At 37.1% G+C, this 7,350-nt stretch overlaps 1 long non-coding RNA gene across 1 annotated transcript; it reads left to right on the top strand.

Moving 5' to 3' along the window:
• Positions 1-723: 723 nt before the first annotated feature.
• LOC113038942 (uncharacterized) lies at positions 724-1,152 on the top strand. Its single transcript, XR_003274832.1, has 3 exons — positions 724-766; positions 952-1,025; positions 1,124-1,152. It is a non-coding gene; the product is annotated as an uncharacterized LOC113038942 (long non-coding RNA).
• The last annotated feature ends 6,198 nt before the right edge of the window (positions 1,153-7,350 follow it).

The raw sequence follows: 7,350 nt of genomic DNA, 5'->3' as shown, positions 1-7,350 counted from the left end.
GATGCCCCTTTTATGCCTAATCATGACACATCACGTGTTTCCAATGAACCTGTTCACCTGTGGAATGTTCCAAACATTCCCAGTCTTGATTCTGTCCCAGGTTTTTAGGAGTATGTGCAGGGCTCAAATTCAAAATGAGTTAATATTAGCTAAAAAACAATAAAGTTTTTCAGCTTGTCTTTGTAGAGTATTCAATTTAATATAGGTTGAAAATGATTTGCAAATAGTTGTATTATGTTTTTATTTTTCGTTTTACAGTTGACCAAGCTTCATTGAAACTGGGGTTTGTAAACCCATTGAATCAGATTTGACAAATCTTCATACTTAGTAATTCATTCTGTGAGACACTGTGGTCTGTGAATTGAAGTCTGGAAGACACATCTCCAGACAATATTGAGGTTATAGGATAAAGGTAATTTGTGTAGGAGGAACTACATTCATTGTCTTTTCCTTCAATTGGTCACCTGTGTGTACATCTTGTAGTCTATAACCCTTGGTAGAGCGAAGAAGTGACCATACAGCATATGGTTAAACAATTTCCATGAATTTCAATGAGTGCCTATATCTATATCTTTCCAATTGTAATGTGATATTATATATTTGTTATTGGAATAAAGGTATTTAGACCAGTCTTCATTGTAATAACAGCTACATTTCCTTAATCTCAACAGATATGTCTGCAAACAATAAAAAGAAGCAGCAGAATTCTGCAGGCCTCAGACATGTCTACAAGGAAGAAAACTGAGGGGGAAAAAATCACCCAAAGGTTATTAAGCTTTCCTAGATTTACATTTCACCATTTCAAATCAGATTTCAAATAAAGTGATTATTTTACCCTAGCCAGATGTACGTAAGTCATAAATATATCATGTGTTGCCTGTCAAAATAATTTTTTAATTAATTGATGAAGATGTATGAGGTCAAACTCATGTACTTTTTTTGCTCTTTTAGAATGTAACCATGGTATCCTAGAAGGGGAACCTTACTACCCAGTGAAGAGGGTGATCCGCTGCAAAATGCAGAAGGTTAGCTTTACAATAATTAAAAGTCTTAGATGTACTCAGTGGAATTGCAGCACCCCAACTGGAAACCCCTTAACCACATAACTTTGATGTTTTTTCAGGGGATCCAAATGAAGTTGGTGGAATGGGAAGCCCTGTTCACTCTGGTATGTACAATTTATCATAGTTTTGATTGGAATAACCTAATTCTTAGCACTTCAAAACTTAAAGTAATATCCTTAGTTTGTATTTGTGGGTGGCTGTGGCTCAGTGTGTCGAAGTGTCCTTGGGCACTCTTCGAGAGAGTTGCACATCTAATGCTGGCTATTTCACATGCAAGCATGTCAGTCAATGAAATAATCCATGCCATGGGACCTTTAAGGCAGATAAACCTGACTGCCATAATTGAAAGACATATGTTGAACATAAGAACCAATTTATTCTGAGCAAAAGGGGAGGTCTTTCATGACCAAATTTTCAAGACTAATATTGTGCAGCAAATTGCAGGTCTTTTACAATGGATACCTTCAGAGCAGAGGTATATGATTTTCAAATAACCGGCTACACCGTAGGTAATGCATATTCAAACCTTAACCAAAATATTACCATAGGCAGGGAATTTACTGTTATCAGGTTACTGTAAGTTTATAAACCTACTGAATGAAGGGGTGGCTTGCTGTTCCTCATTGCCCTTAACCTTGTCATGTTTGTTTTGAATTTAATTCATGGCTGATGTAAAGACCTAAATTAATAACAATCTCTTTTTATTACAGTGGGGAAACTTGGCCGCCACAGTGGGGTGACGGAGGAGAACACCACAAATTAAGGAAATGTTCAATCCATTGTTTTGTTCCATAAGCTATGTGTATGTTGTTTACAGTATATTAAAAAAAATTAAAATTCAAAAGCCTGAAAGACTCCCACTTTGTTGCAACCAGAGAACACATGCTGTTTTTACAAAAGCTTGACAGATCATCTCTCTCCTTCACACATAGATGATAGATAGATAGATATTGCATACTTCAAATAATATAAATAAAATTAATTCACCTCCATGCAGAGAAAAACTTGATAATACACCAGAAATAAGTTATTACCACTGATCTTTAATATAGATCAGTGGTTATTACTAAGACCAGACACGTGGTGGCAGCACTGAATATGTCATAAGAAACGTCATCACATCAGTGGAAGACTGCCTGGATATTTATTGAAATATTATAATCGAGGAGTAATACCACAAATAACACGCCAGTCCATATTCTTGGACTAACAATGATTCCAAACTAAAAAAAGTACTTCTTTTTTGTAACTCGTCACTTTGTCAACATTAGTTTCTCCCGCTGCCACCTCAGACGAAACCATAGACTGTAAAAAATATGGACGTAGTGTCCGTGACGTCACCCATAGACTCCTCGGTTTTGAAGCCTAAAGTGTGCAGAGCGGGCCGTCGCCATCTTGGCAGCGCGTCACCGCGTGACTCTCCCGGATAATCGAAAATAGGCAAAAAGGCGGGAGCTGATTGCTGAAGCCACGCCCACCTATCGCGACGGCATTGTCAGCAGCGGCAATCCACCTGTCACTCAAGTGGCCACGCCCTTAATTATGCAGAACTTTAAGGCTTAATATAATTTAAACGGATTAGTTATAAAAAAAATCACCCCCCTCACAGTTGTCATGAAGGGCAAAATTAGCAATGTAGATCAAAATCATTTTTTGAACCAGGCTGTAAACGTTTTTTTCTGCTGTAAAGTTGGGCATTTTAACACGAGGAGTCTATGGGAATGACTCCCTTCTGCAACCAGCCTCAAGCGGCCGGTCGATGAATTGCAGTTTTAGTCACTTCTTTATTGGCTTCACGAGAGAGAGCGTGAGGTTGCCGCTCGGAAGAAACGCATATAGTGGGCAGGGGCTTGGTCTGTCAGACGGAGCGAAATCGCAAGGAAGAGTATGTGGAATCTGGGGCCACAGCTATGCTAGGCGATAGCAGCGTCCATAGCAACCAAAACGTTGCAGTTTCACGTTATTCTGGCGAAATCAGAAAAATCTTCGCAACAACGAACAAGCGAGTGATTATGTACATTCACTGAGTGAATATTCTGAAAATAAAACATATATTTCTCGCTAGAAATGTAATCAAAACTTATTTTTATGCAGAGACTAACTCAAAATATTGATTTTTTTCACTAAAAATGAGAGAAATGTCCGCCATGTTTTTTTGTTCTCACGGTCGGAATCTTGAAAGTCACGTGACTTGGACGCTAAACAATAGGAAAAGAATTGGCAAAAAAAACGTAACAGTCATACAATTCAAGGGCCATTATTGTAACCCCTCTACGTTTTGCACTTTGGACCAACGTAGTCAGGGTACGTTTTTATATGAGACTGGGTTGCTATTTCAACACTTATTATCAGCTCTGGACAGCTGTGCGATTTAATTGCATCTGTGTGTGATAAATGTGCCATCAAGGGCTGTTGTTTGATGTTTTTCTTACCTGATGCCCAGAACAATACGAAGCTGTAATCACACGCGTGTTCACAGCTCCAGTGTTGTGAATCCACTGCTCTTTAATGTCGCGTCTGATTTAGACGTGTTACTGCAACGAGACAGATGCTTAAAGCCAAACTGTCTGTGTTAATGAATCTTGTTGCATGACTTTCAGAGGGATCATATCTTGTGGTAGGATGTAATAAGATAGATCTTATTGCTGACTAAAGTTTGCACGTAGATTATGTATTCTTTTTGGTGTTTTGTAAGGAACCACCTGCTTTTGATCATTTCCTTTTATTTTTAGCTAAGTCAGTAGAGTTGGGATGTTGGTGACACCAAGTTGATTCAAAATTGTAGCAAAAATGGCTAGAAGAGGGAAGTTACAGTATTTCCTCTAAGCACAGATCATACTAACTTTGATCATTGGTCATAATGAAGACATCAAATGTTTTTTTTGTTTTTTTTGATTTGTTCAAATGTTTGAAATCAGCAAGATTATTACTCTTATTCAGCAAATATGTATTAAACTGATCAGAAGTGCTAGTCAAGACATTTATAGTGTTACAAAAGATTTCTATTTCTAATAAATGCTGTTCTTATTAACTCTGTTCATCAAATAATCCAGGGGAAAATGACGGAAGAAAATGTAGGTTTCCATAAAAACATAAAATGTGTCTTGAGCAGCAAATCAGGATATTAGACTGATTTCTGAAGATCATGTGAAACTGAAGACTGGAGTAATGATGCTGTATATCGCAGGGATAAAATATATTTTAAAATATATTCAAATAAAAACCTGTTATTTTAAATTGTAAAAAATATTTCACAATTGCACTATTTTTATTGCCTTTTTGAATAATATGAATAAATGATGCACTCACTGCAGTTTCATTGTGAAACTTATCCTCAGTTCACTTAAAGTTCATTATTCTGGCATCCAGAATCTCTGAATGGCTTCAGTGTAGCAAATGTGTTTTCATGCCAGACGTCTCCGGCTGTTGTTTTGCAGGCTGCCCACTCATGGTGCTAATTGGCTAATGGCTACATTATCATATAGCCTGCAAGGCCTCAGTGACAGCAGCGAAAAAGCAAAATCATCTCAGAAGAAGGGGCAAGCTATTTTATTTTTGATGACATTTTATATAGACTAATAGTTTTGCTTTGAAATGTGGTTTATTAACAAAGTTCGGGAGAAGCACGATCAGATAATCATCCAATTTGGCACAGGTGCATCTCGTTTAGCTAATCATCTTAAATAGCACACAAGCGTATATATATCCAGTCTTCCTTCCTCCTGTCCCACGACAGTTTTTTGGCATCCCTCCTCCACCCCAACTCCTCACTTCTAATCTATTTATCCCAAATTGGGGATAGGGGGAGTTATTTGGGTTCGGGCTATGCTCCGGGCCTGGACCCCTCCCCCAGGACAGCACGCCAAAATATACCTACTATTCGCCTTCAGATTAGATGTAAGGGTGAACTCGTGAAACAACTAAGGGACCATTCAGAATAAGACCAAGAAAGTAAATAGAGACAAATTAGATTTGAAGAAATTTAGCATAATTGGCTCTCCAATGGATCCTCTGCAGTGAATGGGTGCCGTCAGCATGAGAGTCCAAACTGCTGATAAAAACATCACAATAATCCACAAGTAATCCACACCCCTCCTGTCCCTCAGTTAACGCCTTGTGTAGTGAAAAACTGCATGTTTATAAGAAACAAATCCATCAAGAAGGCATTTTTAATGGCTTCTGGCTAAAATACGAGTCCTCTATCCATTATACTGCTTACTCCAGTAAAAAAAAAAAAAAAATCTAATCTGAATCAATAGTGGAATGTGCACAAACACTATTTATAAGCAAAAACAGTTTTATACACACGTCAGTGGATTTTGATGTTAAATTATTATTATTTTTTTCACTTGAGGAATTATTTTAATTGATTATAGACAGGTATTTTGGCTGGTAGCGATGGCTTAAAGTTAAAAAGGCTGTAATGGTGAATTTGATTCTTACAAACATGAAGCATTTTGCTTCACAAAATGTTAATCGATGGACTGAAGTGGTGTGGACTATTGTGATGTTTTCATCAGCTGTTTAAACTCTCATTCGGACGGCACCCATTCACTGAAGAGGACCATTGGTGAGCAAGTGATGTGATACAACATTCTCCAAGTCTGTTCTGCTGAAGAAACAAACTTATCATCTTAAGGAAATTTTCAGCTAATTTTGATTTCATTTTAGATGGCCTATTCTTTTAATATAAATGCAAAATGCAACAGTTGTGTGAGAAGATTCAGTTTAGAGATTTGCTTGATTCACTCAGTTTAAACACAATACAAGTAAATGATAAAAGTAAAAAACAGCCACATATTCGTAAACTTCTTTTTTTGAGTCCACTGTAGTTTTTATCTAAGCACTTCTACTTTATTTGGCATTATTTCTCTTTATTTTGTCTTCTTTCTCTCTTTCTCACATTTTTGAGTGCAGTACTTGGACACATTAAAAGCACACACACACACACACACACACACACACACACTCGGGTCCATCTGTTTTGTCCGGCAGTGCCAGATCTCCCCTCCTCTCTCCATCTTTTTATTTCTCTTTTTCTTTCTGTTCCTCTGTAAACTACACATATCATGATCTGATCTCCCAATATCACTGCGCTCTTTCATGCATCCGTGACCTCTGACCTCTCTTTATCATTGCCCGTGAAGGTTTGCCCTGTGGAGTAGATTGAGGTTACAACTTCCACCATCATTTTGCCCTTCATTTAGTCTCTGGACCACCGCCTGGAGCCTCTCTCTCTCTCACACACAAACACACACACACACGCTTCACAGCCAGAAAGTGTGTTTCTGAATGTGTGTTTGTGTTTATTTGAGTTGGTCGTGACTTTTTTTTTTTTTTTTTTGAGCCTATCTGATATGTGATCGTTGGCATCTATGAGGTTTAAACCAGACATCCCACTGTGATGATGTAAGAGAGAGAGAGAAACACAGGTGGTGGTGTGTGTGCGTGTGTGAGCATGCATTAAAGGTGGGGTGTGGTTGTTATGCCTCTAGTGGCACAAAATGGAAAAGCAAACAATTGTGTTTCCAAACAGGTTTCCTAAAGTTAAAACCTGCCATGTTTGCAGCGATTACTTTTGAAGATGAAACAATCATCAATTTGGTCAAATTAAATCTTTGAAATATTTGCAATGCTAATTTTAATTCAGGTTTTAGTCATTTTTTGTTACATGCATTTATCATTTCTATCAGTTTTTGTTGTATATTTATTTTGCTTTTATTTGTATCTATTTCAGTTTCGTTATTCAAGTCATTATTCAAATGAAAAAAATATCCATATGTATGTGTGTGTGTGTGTGTGTGTGTGTGTGTGTGTGTGATCCTGGACCACAAAATCAGTACATTGTATGGGTCAAAATGATAGATTTTTATTTTATGCCAAAAATCATTAGGATATTAAGTCAAGAAAGTTATGTTGCTTAATATATTTGTGGACACCATCACATCATACTTTTTTATAGATTAATTGATGAATAGAACGTTTATAAAGAACAGCATCTACTTTAAAATGTCAATTTTGAAACATTCTAAATATCTTTACTGACCCCAAACTTTAGAATGACAGTGTGTGTATATACAAAAAACATTTAAAACACATTAGGTATAGTCTTTAGTGAACCCCTGAGCTCCAAAACTAGGTTGCATTAGTGTTTGCTGCACCATAATGTTGCTATTTATAAGAAATATTGCAGAAATGAACTACGCTTCATCTGTACCCCATAGTATCTGTTTCCTAAAGCCATTAAAGAATCCTTTATGTGTATGTCAGAGAGAGAGGCTCTGTC

The sequence above is a fragment of the Carassius auratus genome, chromosome 21 (genome assembly GCF_003368295.1).
Source record: "Carassius auratus strain Wakin chromosome 21, ASM336829v1, whole genome shotgun sequence".
Classification (NCBI taxonomy): Eukaryota; Metazoa; Chordata; class Actinopteri; order Cypriniformes; family Cyprinidae; genus Carassius; species Carassius auratus.
The sequence above is the reverse complement of the archived record's forward strand: the minus strand, read 5'-3'. Positions and strand labels throughout refer to the sequence as shown.